Source organism: Panulirus ornatus, chromosome 67, assembly GCF_036320965.1.
Source record: "Panulirus ornatus isolate Po-2019 chromosome 67, ASM3632096v1, whole genome shotgun sequence".
Classification (NCBI taxonomy): domain Eukaryota; kingdom Metazoa; phylum Arthropoda; class Malacostraca; order Decapoda; family Palinuridae; genus Panulirus; species Panulirus ornatus.
In genome coordinates this window covers 11919917-11934182 of record NC_092290.1, presented here as the reverse complement: position 1 = coordinate 11934182, position 14266 = coordinate 11919917, and positions in this window count along the sequence as shown.

Below are 14266 nucleotides of genomic sequence, written 5' to 3'. Positions count from 1 at the left end.
GAATAACATACAATTAACAATAGTACGTAGATCTGATACATAACGCTTTAAAAAAAGAAAAACTCTCCAAACAGAGCTTTTTTGTCTGATATCAAGCCCAAATGAGATGTAAGACTTGACGGAATATAGAGTTGCAAAGTAAAAAGATATAAGAGACAGATCATAACCACATACACGAAGGCTTTAAAGCCTCGAACAGAGGTCATTAGAACCGATTAAGTGGAGGTATACAAAAGGAAAGGATCTGTACTACAATTCTAAATGATTGCAAGACCTTCAGACACATTCACTCCCTGGAAAAGGTACGAAAGAAATGATAACGCTAGGGGCAAGACGCGAGCGGTAAGAAGAACGCATTATTGTAATAGGAAGAAGATGGAAAAATCTTCACAGAAGATTCAGATACCATAATTCTGGAAGACAGGGAATCTCAGATGACGGGAGATCAAAGATCGTCTGTTAAGCAGCTACAGTAACTAAAGAAACGCTCTATGTGTAGACTGTAGGATCCAGGCGGTGTTCAGACTTAAGTAAGAAATGGTACCCACTATAGATGCAACAGTCCTATGCTAAGCATAATAGACCTGGGGTCTATTATGGGTCTCGACACCATTGAAGATGGTCGTGTCCAATTTAACTAATGTCTCTGGCAGTCTCTCCTGAATGGGGGTGAAGTCAGGGGTAGCTTCATATAGACACAAGCCTTTCCCCAAGATTGCACTCTGCCCTATTCTGTGTCATGGATCAAAGTCACCAATTTCTCAGGTAATCTTACAGATGCAGGAAGACTAACCCTCGTCACCTGAGGTCGAGGGAATGACTTTGAAACGGAGTTGTATTTGTAAAGAGAAGAGATATTGTTCTATTACGGTAAACTCTTTTCTTGAAGCAGACTTAGAGTTACATTTGAGAAGGGAAGAGACATTACTTTATTACATTAAACTCTTTTTATTGAAACAGGTTTGGATAAGGTCGCTACCTGAGATATATCTGATCCAAATGTCTTTCATACGAAAAATCATTACTGAAAATACTAAACGTATTGGATGAAATCTTGCCCCATTTTCTTTTTTACGTATAAAGAAAACAGCAAAATATGTACTAAAGATACATCATATGGCGCCATGTCCTAAATCTTATGAATAAACACGCGTGAATATAATCACAAAAATGGTTGACACAACAACATATAGTCAGTCATGATCCGTATAGTTAACGTAGTGATGATCCTGAGTTCAAGCTGCTGAAAAGAAGTTTTCATTCACTGCTTTGACAAGAGCTGGCTGGCACCAACGAGTGGTTCTTCAGTGCAACAAAATGATGACAACTTTTGCCATGTGAGCTCAGAGGAGGAAAATGAAACGATATAGTCCCACTAAAAATGACATTTCATTCTAGGTGGTAGGCATTGAGAGTCTAGCAAAGCTTTATATATATATATATATCTTTTTCTTTCATACTATTCGCCATTTCCCGCGTTAGGGAGGTAGCGTCAAGAACAGAGGACTGGGCCTTTGAGGGAATATCCTCACCTGGCCCCCTTCTCTGTTCCTTCTTTTGGAAAATTAAAAGAAAAAAAAAAAACGAGAGGGGAGGATTTCCAGCCCCCTCTCCCTCCCCTTTTAGTCACCTTGCACGACACGCAGGGAATACGTGGGAAGCATTCTTTCTCCCCTATCCCAAGGGATAATTACATATATATATATATATATATATATATATATATATATATATATATATATATATACAAAGAGAGAGAGAGAGAGAGAGAGAGAGAGAGAGAGAGAGAATGATGATGATCATACTTGTCCGTGATGATAGTATAAAGATGAAATCGCACTTCGGTAGTTCATACAACTTTATTTAACATGTCATTTTTCTATCCATGTGGCACGACATGTTTCGTGGAGACAATCCACCTCATCAGGTGCCAGTACTTAACATAGTTATTTAGATCCCAACATCACACTTGAGTCCTGCCTTCCAGCTCCAAACAGTACAGACCAGCCAACCACTGTCCGCTTCGTCTGGCAGTAACCATTGTAGGGGTAAGTGATTAAGCGGGTTACGTAGCGGGGGTTGACCTGGGTAGCTGGGTGTGTCTTGAACAATTTATTTTTCTATGTTTCCGTGATTTGTCAATCCTTTCATAAAGATGTCGTTAGTGGTAGGATGGGCTTTCAGACAATTATTAGCAATTAAGAGAGATTTAATGACGTTGCGTGTGGTGGAACCATCAGTGGGGTATAGAATAATGAGATTTTCAAGATCTATGGGGTAATCATTTTCATGACAATGTATAGCAATGATAAAAGTGACCTATTATTGTTTTAAATACAAAATAAAAGAGACCTATTGTTTTAATTACCTTTCATTGTTTATATCAAGAGTATAACTGTAACTTAGTAGTAAGAATCAATGTGTTAAACTCAAAAGAACTGCCATAGTCTATAGTAAGTTCCCTTATGAATGCCATATATGTGATGTTCAAGTAAGAAATTAGAGGATGAGGCAATGGAAGATGCTTCGAAAATGCATAGGGTGTGAAAAAGTAAATGAGTGAAATATCTAGGAAACTGAACTAATTGTTTTAGTAATAAAACACATGGCATCATGCATTGCACAGGACAGAGACAAGGTCAGTGTTGGGTTAATCAGAACCAGACCAGCACAGAGACAGCTTGCAGTGCTGTTTGCCTTGCTCGAGGGGCATAACGGTAATAGCCATCACAATCCCGGTAAGCCACATCTCGCTCTGTCACAACAGGATGTCTTTTGTATGCCAGGCTCATTTCTTGAAGGGATAACGAGCCACTAATATGTCTACAAGGGACACTCATAGCTCCATTTTCAACAGGGCGGCAGTAAGGGCCGAACATCAGTGGGGGCCGAGAGCCAGAATGGGGAGAGAGATCATGTTAGGTATGTGAAGATGGAAACGGTGGGCCGTGCCATGAGCGTGTGTAAGGCGCACCAAACACTGCGAGCAATGCACATACAAGTCGACCTTACTTGTGGAACGTTGCCCGCCACTGAGCAAAGACTCCCGCGCGCCCGGACGGCATTGCAGCTAAAATCATATTCTAAAGACGTGTGTAACCAGTTAATACTTCTTTGACACCGGAGTCTGAACAGAACTGCTACTCAGTATTGTGCTGTGAGGCAGGAAGTACACTGTACGTCCTGTATTTAGGAATAGGATGTTAGGGGACATTTACCACTGTGTGAGACCTCCATATGTCTCGGGTTCTACAAGTAAGATAGACTTATTTCCACTAATTTTTCCCCTTACACTTATCACTAGGATATTTCAGTTATCATTAAGCAATTATTTTAGGATGCATATCAGATCACTTCATCCACTGTTGTTAGATTTGAATACAAAATGTAAGAATGCTCGTAGCCTTTCCTCAGCCTACAGAAAAGATTATAGTCACGGCAAACCTGGCAGACCTACGGCCTAATAGAGTCATTTAATGTCATGATTAATGTTTTTACTGAAGCCATGGCTTATGGGCTCTCATGTCCCTATTGATTGATGACCAACACTACCAATGAAACTGTCAGTGTTTTTAGTGTTTTTGTGTCAAATTCTTTCACTTTTGCATCACCATATATATATATGTTTCCTTGCGCTACCTCGCAAACGCGGGAGACAGCGACAAAGTATAAAAAAAAAAAAAAAAAAATATATATATATATATATATATATATATATATATATATATATATATATATATATATATATATATATATGGAATTTATTTAAAAAGGGGGTGACTGTATTGTTGACTGGTTGGTAAGGTTATTTAATGTATGTATGACTCATGGTGAGGTGCCTGAGGATTGGCGGAATGCGTGCATAGTGCCATTGTACAAAGGCAAAGGAGATAAGAGTGAGTGCTCAAATTACAGAGGTATAAGTTTGCTGAGTATTCCTGGTAAATTATATGGGAGGGTATTGATTGAGAGGGTGAAGGCATGTACAGAGCATCAGATTGGGGAAGAGTAGTGTGGTTTCAGAAGTGGTAGAGGATGTGTGGATCAGGTGTTTGCTTTGAAGAATGAATGTGAGAAATACTTAGAAAAGCAAATGGATTTGTATGTAGCATTTATGGATCTGGAGAAGGCATATGATAGAGTTGATAGAGATGCTCTGTGGAAGGCATTAAGAATATATGGTGTGGGAGGCAAGTTGTTAGAAGAAGTGAAAAGTTTTTATCGAGGATGTAAGGCATGTGTACGTGTAGGAAGAGAGGAAAGTGATTGGTTCTCAGTGAATGTAGGTTTGTGGCAGGGGTGTGTGATGTCTCCATGGTTGGTTAATTTGTTTATGGATGGGGTTGTTAGGGAGGTGAATGCAAGAGTTTTGGAAAGAGGGGCAAGTATGAAGTCTGTTGGGATGAGAGAGCTTGGGAAGTGAGTCAGTTGTTGTTCGCTGATGATACAGCTCTGGTGGCTGATTCATGTGAGAAACTGCAGAAGCTGGTGACTGAGTTTGGTAAACTGTGTGAAAGAAGAAAGTTAAGAGTAAATGTGAATAAGAGCAAGGTTATTAGGTACAGTAGGGTTGAGGGTCAAGTCAATTGGGAGGTAAGTTTGAACAGAGAAAAACTGGAGGAAGTAAAGTGTTTTAGATATCTGGGAGTGGATCTGGCAGCGGATGGAACCATGGAAGCGGAAGTGGATCATAGGGTGGGGGAGGGGGCGAAAATTCTGGGAGCCTTGAAGAATGTGTGGAAGTCGAGAACATTATCTCGGAAAGCAAAAAATGTTTGAAGGAATAGTGGTTCCAACAATGTTGTATGGTTGCGAGGCGTGGGCTATGGATAGAGTTGTGCGCAGGAGGGTGGATGTGCTGGAAATGAGATGTTTGAGGACAATGTGTGGTGTGAGGTGGTTTGATCGAGTGAGTAACGTAAGGGTAAGAGAGATGTGTGGAAATAAAAAGAGCGTGGTTGAAGGAGCAGAAGAGGGTGTTTTGAAGTGGTTTGGGCACATGGAGAGAATGAGTGAGGAAAGATTGACCAAGAGGATATATGTGTCGGAGGTGGAGGGAACAAGGAGAAGAGGGAGACCAAATTGGAGGTGGAAAGATGGAGTGAAAAAGATTTTGTGTGATCGGGGCCTGAACATGCAGGAGGGTGAAAGGACGGCAAGGAATAGAGTGAATTGGATCGATGTGGTATACCGGGGTTGACGTGCTGTCAGTGGATTGAATCAGGGCATGTGAAGCGTCTGGGGTAAACCATGGAAAGCTGTGTAGGTATGTATATTTGCGTGTGTGGACGTATGTATATACATGTGTATGGGGGTGGGTTGGGCCATTTCTTTCGTCTGTTTCCTTGCGCTACCTCGCACACGCGGGAGACTGCGACAAAGCAAAAAAAAAAAAAAAAAAATATATATATATCCCAGGCTGCGAGACTGCGCACAAATTAGTCACGTTGTTGGCCAACTCCAAAGGGGAAGGATGAATAGAGTGAGGTGGCTTTGAGCAGGCTTCCCTCTCGTACGATTCTTGGATTTCAACGTTGAGAACTCCATTCTGGAAGCTTGTGTGTTCAGTGTTCCTCTTAGTCCCTTGCATCACGCTCTCATTTGCCTGTAAAGAAGTATCCCTCTCGCGTCCTCCTCATCCAGAACGTTCAGTTAATCTTCAAAGTATTTTTGGCATCTTGAGACAAGGCTTCATGATAAACAATGAGTTTTGTCCTTTCCAAAATATTGGATCGTTCTTTCCTCCCAAAATCGACATAAAAAAATTCTTTAAAGGACTCTGAAGTATTCAGTTTTATTTACAAGATTTCCGTGTTTTTTTTTTTCTTTTTCTTTTTTCAAATATGCATTTTTATTCTCTTGCCAAAAAGAAAATGGTGCACGACGCAGTTTGCAGATATTTTTTGAAATATATATTCTTTTCCTCGACAGTGTTTTTGGCTTTCCTTCCAAAAGCAACAGCAGCGGTGTAACAAGAGCTCAAAGCCAGGCAGTGGGGGTAAGACGGGATCACGAACGCCTCCATCAGCGTCGGCAAAATATATGTTCTTGTCAGGAAGGTGACAGAGCATCTTAAGACGTGAAGGTGTGTAGTGCATGTGTCGTGTGTATTACCGGAGACAAGGTGTGTATTGTGAGACGTTAGCAACTACGGGAACACACTGTGTGTGTTGAATGGCGGTTGTAATGAAAGACTACAGCAGTTAAGGGGACACACTGTGTGTTGTGTGAGACCACGGCAACTACTGGGACACACAGTGTGTTGTGGGGAGGTTGTATTGTGTGAGATTGTAGCAGCTCCGGGGACACATGATGTGATGTGCGGAAGTTATATTGTGTGAGCCTGTTAGCAGGTCCGGGAGCACAGGGTGTGTTGTGTGGTATTTCTAATGCTTGTAACGGTAGCAGGTACTGAGACACATGGTGTGTTGTGTGTTGGTTGTGGTGTGAGACAACAGCAGCTGAGGGGACACACCGTGTGTAGTGTGGTGTTTGTGTTGTGTGAGACGACAGCAGCTGTGGGGACACACCGTGTGTTGTATGGTGTTTGAGTTGTGTGAGACGACAGCAGCTATGGGGACACACTGTGTGTAGTGTAGTGTTTGTGTTGTGTGAGTTGGTACACCTGATGTATATAAGGATCAAGTTGATCATGACCTTCGCGACACAAGAGTTACAGCCAGGCAAGATTAAGTTGGCCCCATACCCCACCACCTGCATGAGGCAATGAGTAAACAAGCAAGTTTCACCCACGTAGACTTAACCTTGGTACTGTCCACTGGGCCTGTCAACTCCGTGTCTCCCTCTGTGGTCATCCACGCAGGGTAGTGAGCAATGTGCAGACTAGCATTGCTCATGCCAGAGGAATTTCATGATCTAACCATGTTTTCTAAGGTGAATAAATCATAATGCGATACTCTGTCAATCAATACCAGATTTATTTGTTTATTGTATAAGAAAGTTTTCATATCAAACTTCTGTTCGACAGAGATGGAGAAATAGTATAATATTTTCCCCGTCTTTAGCCTTTTTCTTAATCTCCGAGTAAGGTAATGATTGTCTCTAAACGAAGACGTCTAAGTCTGATTCTGATATACGTTTAATATCGACATTACACTGAGTGGATAACAGGGAGGAAACGTGTTACATAACCGTTGTTCTATGGCTAATTGTGTCTTTACTACGACGAGTGACGCAACACGCACATTATTAGGAAGACAGATGTAAAGGCCGTAGCTGGAGGCAGGAACAGCTCTGGAGACACATGAAGAATCATCCCTCGGGCTACATCTTCACCTTCATGTGTGTGACATAGGTGGTCGACTCACCAGAAAGTCAGGTGAAATTACTTCTCTTTATCGTCTCATTTTCCCAGACTTTATCCTCCGTCTTTGTCAAATTGTTATCCAATCTCTGAGGAGATATGGTTTCCCGAGTCTTTGTGTCTCGGGTACATTTTAAACTTATAATTCTCTCAGTTGGAGACGGGCATGTTACACAAGAAGGGTCCCGTTTTCTATGAGTGTTTTGACGAGGCTAGTCATGTTTGTGGTATCCTTTCTAAGAAGCAACATAGCCAGCCATGAGTCTCACTCATTGCAACGTCTGTGTTGTTATATCGTCTCTGGGAGATGGCTGTATTATCTGTCCTTCTCTTGGACACAGTTTCATTAGTGTTTGGGCCTGTTGTGGCCGTGTCAGAGGCAAGGCTGTGCTTTCCGTCCATCTTTGTGGCACAGCTGATTTCTAAATCTATCCCTGGATCAGAGCTTTAGCTATGTCCGGACCTAAGGTACAAATGTGACGTAAGTTTGGCTCGAGGGTACAGCTGTAACCCAAGCTCGGCTCTGGGATATACCTGCGACCTAATTCATCCTGGGGTACAACGACGACCTGTGCTCAGATCTCGGGAAACGCCCTGTCTTAGACTGGGACGTAAACTTTTCTCCTTCACGTTCTCAAACTGTTATTATGAATCGGGCCAACTTACCCATTTCCTCAACGCAATACTTGTCTTCATATCTTATCAGCTAATTCTATCAATCACAGTTTGATTGTTGAAAAGTTAATTCGACTCATCAAATCATTTGATCTATGAGGAAACTCTGTAAGGAAAGGCCGCTTCATTTGATAGAAAAGACTTCAGATAAAGGGATCATGCATCGATTTTGATTAATGTTCTCGTTGTCCTAAGTGTTGTCTGAGTCTCATCTGTTCTTCATTGCATTTTTATAGATGTTACAAAATTCTCCGGTGAAAAATTATGGTATGGAATTTTGAATGTGCAGTATCTGACGCCAATGTTGTCAGCAAATATCATAAACAGATCAGACTGTCAAACTTGTGCAGGTCAGGATGTTCGCTTTTAAAACAACTTCTGATGACTCTGACGAACATCTAAAAGGTTCAGAATACACACCATCAAGCTTCATCTTCCCAACTCACCCACCCTCGTCCTTTACTTATGTAGTCAAGGCCCAATACATCGTCCACACAACACTGTCGGGACTAATTTGAACATAATGGACTCCATCGCTAACATAAATGATATACAATACTGATGAAGCTATGTCTGTGGTGTAGCATTGATGAGGGGCAAGCAGGAGCATCAAAAAAAAAAGAGAGGATATAAAGAACAGATAATAACATTAAGGTTATATTTAGATGAATTTTTCGACTAGAACAAGGCTTATGACGGAGTCTCACGTCATAAGTTGGTAGAATACATTTAAGTCCACTGGATATGTTAGAATCATGCTTTTAGCAGTAAGAGCCAAGGACAAATGTGCTAAGAATACCTTGAAGTCTGCAACAATATCAGCATCGGTCGGGGCACGACAAAAGGCCCCTGACTACTTGCCCGTCAAATGACCCAATGATGAAGATGATGAAGCAAGGAGCAACACAACAAGGTTTCCTTGAGAGGATGCCTTCCGTATTATAAACGGATGATGCGGTTATTCTTGCTCTATTGAGGGAGATGTGTCCGAGAGAGACATTGTATCAGTATGCGTGCGAGGTAGCGCTAGGAAAAGACAACAAAGGCCACATTCGTTCACACTCAGTCTCTAGCTGTCATGTATAATGCACCGAAACCACAGCTCCCTTTCCACATCCAGGCACCACAAACCTCTCCATGGTTTCCCCAGACGCTTTATATGCCCTGGTTCAATCCAGTGACAGCACGTTGACCCCGGTATACCACATCGTTCAAATTCACTCTATTCCTTGCACGCATTTCACTCTCCTTCATGTTCAGGCCCCGATCACTCAAAATCTTTTTTACTCCATCTTTCCACCTCCAATTTGGTCTCCCACTTCTCCTCGTTCCCTCCACCTCTGACACATATATCCTCTTGGTCAATCTTTCCTCACTCATTCTCTCTGTGACCAAACCATTTCAAAACACCCTCTTCTGCTCTCTCAACCACGCTCTTTTTATTACCACACATCTCTCTTACCCTTACATTACTTACTCGATCAAACCACCTCACACCACATATTGTCCTTAAACATTTCATTTCCATAAATCCACCCTTCTCCGCACAACCCTATGCATAGCACATGCTTCACAACCATATAATATTGCTGGAACCACTATTCCTTCAAACGTTCTCGCCTTCCACAAATTCTTCAACTCTTTCAGAACCTTCACCTCCTCCTTCACCGTGTGACTCACTTCAGCTTCCATGGTTCCATCCACTGCCAGGTCCACTCCCAGATATCTAAAACACTTTACTTCCTCCAGTTTTTCTCCATTCAAACTTACCTTCCAATTGACTTGTCCCTCAACCCTACAGTACCTAATAATCTTGGCCTTATTCATTTACTCTCAGCTTTCTTCTTTCACAGACTTTGCCAGACTCAGTTACCAAATTTGTCGACCAATCACTAGGGGAGGATAAACAGCTCGGCTAACTGTGGACTCAGTGCCGGAAATAGCATTCGAACGTAGATGCTCGACCCAGTGCGGCCCGCGAATGCGTCAAGGTCTGCATTGCCAACTGCAACACATCGGAGATCCTCGCTGAAATGTCACTTGTGTACACATACAAAGCGTTCGGGGTTACAGTGATCTCAGCTACACAGTACAGCTCAGAGACCATTTGATAATTGACTGGCCAAGTGACCCCTTGGTGTTCGATTATATATAACAAAAGTACGATCTTGTACTTTGATGAATTCGGAATTCCACCACTTCAGAAGACGTACAACGACTCATAGACTCAAAATTGTAAACACCTGATATAAATGACACAGGACACAAATTCCTGGAAAGTGCTACAGAATTTGATTACAGCATTTGGCCTGTAGATAACAGATGATAGATAAGCCAACACGTGCATCCAGATAATACATACAACTGAACCTATCCCAGAGGTGGCTGAGCCTTTGGCTTACTCTAGCAGGCAATTCACTCCACTCCACACAAGAAGATCCTCCACAAGATTACGACTTATGTGACACGATCTGTGGGTGGAGACGGGAAGGTGGAGTCTGGACGCCTGTTCTATGTATCATTCTAAATCAAGATCACAATAGATCCCATGATCTAAGTGATTGTCTAATGTCCATTACTTTGTCATCACATATCTGAACCATTCTTTTTTTTTTTTGACATATTTCAGTCAATTTATTAATCAACACCAATGACGTCAGTGAAAAATGCAAGCATGTTAATCAAGTCTTAAATGTACACAAATGAAATTTTGAAGTGTGTGCATCTATAATTAATTGAATGAATTTTTAATGCGTGTTGTATACTTCATAATTGTGTTTTCTATGTTTCTGCCCTCAGCAGTCTACTGTTTTGGAGGAAATGGTAAATGCAGTGTTACTGATGGTTGCTGTATATGATATGTAGCAGTTATCAATATATGAACTCACTTATCTGAAGCAGGCGGAGTTCGGAAACACACACACACACACACACACACACACACACCCTCGTGTGTCAGAGATGCATTCACTCCGTCTACAGGTCAACAACATGTCAACCTGAACTAACTCTCCCTATCCCACCATCCGCCCAGCATTTGAATTGGATTACGCCAGATTAGATATACAGATATACAAATTAGAAACCTTTGTTAGTGAACTAGTGAAACCTATGTTGCAGATGCGGTCGCTCCAATGTAAATAACAGGCCACGGCCCCTGACTGTTGGAGTTGTGACCCACCCAGCTGACCACAGAAGTTGTGACCCATCCAGTTGACCACAGTAGTGACCCACCCAGCTGACCACAGGAGTTGTGACCCACCCAGCTGACCACAGGAGTTGTGACCCACCCAGCTGACCACAGAAGTTGTGACCCATCCAGTTGACCACAGTAGATATGATGCACCCAGCTGACCACAGAAGTTGTGACCTATCCAGATATGACCCATCCAGCTGACCACAGGAGCTGTGACCGACACAGCTGACCACAGGAGTTGTGACCCACACAGCTGACCACAGGAGTTGTGACCCATCCAGCTGACCACAGTTGTGACCCATCCAGCAGACCACAGGAGTTGTGACCCATTTAGCTGACCACAGGAGTTGTGACCCATCCAGCAGACCACAGGAGCTGTGACCGACACAGCTGACCACAGGAGTTGTGACCCACACAGCTGACCACTGGAGTTGTGACCCATCCAGCTGACCACAGAAATTGTGACCCACCCAGCTGACCATAGGAGTTGTGACCCATTTAGCTGACCACAGGAGTTGTGGATTATCCAGATGACCACAGGAGTTGTGACCCATCCAGCTGACCACAGGAATTGTGACCCATCCAGCTGACCATAGGAGTTGTGACCCACACAGCTTACCACTGGAGTTGTGACCCATCCAGCTGATTACCACAGTTGTGACCCACACAGCTGACCACAGGAGCTGTGGCCCACACAGCTGACCACAGGAGCTGTGAATTATCCAGATGACCACAGGATCTGTGGCCCACACAGCTGACCACAGGAGCTGTGACCCATCCAGTTGACCACAGGAGCTGTGACCCACCCAGTTGACCACATTAACTCCATAAATTTCCTCGAGGGTCAGAGGGGCGATCGCCTGGCCGTCGTCCGCCACCACAACCTGATACAAGGATTACCCTAAACCTAATATTGTGAATGTCATAAACACTCCTCGAACAAATGCACAGCTAAGCGAGCAAATAGCTTAGTTTCCCCCTAGTTATGTGTATTCCAACTGCTATATTACTGTAACACAGCGAACGTGAAAATATTTATCACTTAATGTTCACTATTAAATGCATAATGCATTGTGTCAACACAATACTACTGCAATTCAACCTGTAAATAATTTTACATCACTTAATGTTCACCATTGTATGCATAATGTACGTCAACACAATACTAATGACATTCAACCAGTATGTAACTTTAGATCACGTAATATTCAACGAATTACCACTTAATGTATAACGTATAAACCATGAAATCTGCTCTATAAACCTTCTGATGCTGTGTAGATAGACCACTCTTGTGCTTATGCAAAGCGTAGAGGTATCCAACTCCTTCCTGATCTTAAGTTCTTCCATGATTAATTAGGTACCATTGTAAATATCTAGTTACATAATTCCTCAATTATGTATTTTCAACCGAATGGCTGGCTTCTTGAATTCAGTAAACTGTTCTTTATTTGCTAATTCACGCATATATTTATCTATCAATATATACACACACACAAATCTAGCCAGAAGGTATACAAGACAGGCAACGAAACTTATAAAAACAACATAGAATTCAGTTGGATCTTCATCAAATATAGTGTATCAAAGGAAAAAACGGGAAGCGAAAGAGTACAGTCAGAAGGCAAAATAGCTGAAAACGCCGAGGCAAGAGGGCGGAGCAGCCCCAGCAGTACTACAGAGAAGGCAGGAGCGTTAGGATATGGTAACGCCAGACTGAAAGTAATATTGACAAATGGCTAAGTAGTTCCCTGGAAAGAGCTCGAATTCAAGGATCGTATAAGGGAAAGTGCACCTGATGGTGTTCGAGTCGCTGAAACAAAGCTAAGTTAGAAGACAGTATCTCACCTCTTCTGCCCAGAGGGGCACATGATAACGAGGAAGGAAACAAAAAGCAAAGGAAGGGAAGGACTGGTCCTCTCGATAAAAGGGAGCCATAGGTTTCAAGAAATAGTGGACGATGGCTCACTCAGACAATACATACTGTGAAGAGTAACTGCTGGGAAGAAGCACTAAGTGGTTTTGTTATTAGATAATCCTCCAAAGAGTCTTAATGATATAAAATAGAAATATAAGAATAGTAATGAAAGAATACTCATGGAGGTACATGAAGCAGTAAGACGATGATTTTATATGGATGGTAAACTCCTGATAATAGAAGATTTGAATCACAAAGAGATAGACTGGGGAATCTGGATTCTCACTGTGACAAGTCATGGAGACACAAGTTTTACAGTGTATTCAGAAAAGATTCCTGTAAGGATATGTCTTTACGCAGACTATTCTGACATGGAGATCATCATATATGATACATTAGTTTGAAAAAAGTGCAAAAGTCACTAGGAAAATGGAGAGCAAAGAGCATTGCATTAGCTTACAATGGGACGTTAACAAACTCCAAGGTTGCTCAGGTACACAGCTGACGAAATTCAACCTGATCAGATGTAAAGCAATATAGCTGGAGCATAGTGAAGTATGACCTCAGTATGGTTATTCCCTATCGAAAATAAGCTTCCTTATCCTGTGTGTGAATCTCTTCTTCTCAGGAAAATTTTTTAAGGCGATGAGCGTTCTGCTGGCAAATATCAGAATAGCTTTCAGATATATGAGTAAGGAGTTATATAACGTGTACTGTATATCCTACATGAGGGCAGGAGTAGAGTATGCTTCTCATGTTCGGCCATCACACCTAAAGAAGTGTAGCGAGCTAATACAGGAGGTCCAAAAAAAAGGCCAACATAGATGGTATCTTTATCAAGTGAGCTGGGTTACGAGGAGACTCGAAAAAGGCTTTTCATCTGACCGCCTTAAAAGAGAGAAGAGTGAAGGGAAACATGATCACCTCCCGTAAGTCATCAGGACAGATCGATGACATGGATAGTGAACAGTCTATCAGAGACGTAGGGATAGAGCAGTCTGAGGACACAAGATGATATTGAGCAAGAAACACGTTAGATAAAGATATGAATAAGTACTTCTGTGGTGGACGAATGGAACAGAACGACTGAGGAAATAGTTGATGTAGACAGCATACGTAAATTTGAGACGTTATGTGATAAAGTTCAACTCCA